Source organism: Perognathus longimembris, chromosome 16, assembly GCF_023159225.1.
Source record: "Perognathus longimembris pacificus isolate PPM17 chromosome 16, ASM2315922v1, whole genome shotgun sequence".
NCBI lineage: Eukaryota > Metazoa > Chordata > Mammalia > Rodentia > Heteromyidae > Perognathus > Perognathus longimembris.
The window spans coordinates 24,143,590-24,144,763 of NC_063176.1; the positions used below are offsets into that span (position 1 = coordinate 24,143,590).

Below are 1,174 nucleotides of genomic sequence, written 5' to 3' on the forward strand. Positions count from 1 at the left end.
TGATTTTTTTTTAATAAAAAAACAAAACAAAACAAAACAGTACAAAAGAGCCTCTAGCAAACACATCAGGAACAGGATCATTTGCTCTTAAAAACACAGTACTAAGAGCCACAAAGTATTCACTCCAATCTACTACTAGAAAACACCCATGCCGCTGCCCGCAGACCCAAAGGAGTCAGAGAAATAGACACTTGTTCCTTAAAAAGAAAAAACAAAAGAGAGAAGTGTGTGTGTGTGGGGGGGGGGGGGGGGGGAAGACAGCAGTAGATAAAGTGCTTCTTTTTTAATGAAACAAATCTAAAAGATGTACAGTCAGGCTCAAGTTGTGCAGTTCACAAGCACGGAGAAACAAATAAAAGGACAGAGTTCAGGGCAGCTGGAGCTAGCCCAGGACCAGGCTGGACTTGCTCCCGTGGGGGTGGGGGCGGTGCGGTGGTTTCCTGGCCGGAGCCGGGCCGGGGGCCACAGGGCTGGGCGCGGGAGCAGCGGGCCACCGGCTTCCCTTCGCTTGGCTCCAGACTGCCCTGGAAGTCTGTGTCCACATTTTCATGACCATCTCCTTCTCCCTTCAGATCTAAGACGTCTCCAGAGCTTGCTTCAGAGGTGTTCCTGCTCTGTGGTCCAGACGACTCCAAGTTTTCCCGATTTAGGATCTGCTGGCTTGGCCCAAGAAGGAGGATTTTCTTCAGGTGTCCCAAAGATGTTAGAAGCCATTTTGTTCTTCCTCACAGGCTGTTCCGTTGGCTCACCAAAGCCTAAGGAAAAATTGGATCCACCACCTGGGGGCCGCAAAACCCGGGAGCTGTTCCTGCTGTTGGGATCCACACCCTTGAAAGTGGTCGTGGTGGTCATGGCACCGAAGGAAAGAGGTAGGCTGGCGCGGGAGACCAACAAGGAGAGGACAGGACCCGAGGGGCGCAGAGAGCTCCGGAGCCAGAGCCGCCCGCCGCCGCTGGAGCCTCCACCCGGGATGTTCACTTTCTGGCAAGTGATAGCCTTACAAATAAGGAATAGTCCCTCACTGACCAGAATGAATAAATGATCTGTTGTTTCACCATGTTATGCCAAGAGATGTGGCTATTTACAAGAAACTTTCTATGAGAGCCAACAGTCAATCATTGTGACATCCTATACATAACCTCCAATAAAATATTTGACCAATTTGGGAGGGAAA

At 50.3% G+C, this 1,174-nt stretch overlaps 1 pseudogene; it reads right to left on the bottom strand.

Annotated features, from left to right (window-relative positions):
- Nucleotides 1-268: 268 nt before the first annotated feature.
- On the bottom strand, nt 269-953 carry LOC125364645 (annotated as a pseudogene).
- Between the last annotated feature and the right edge of the window lie 221 nt (nt 954-1,174).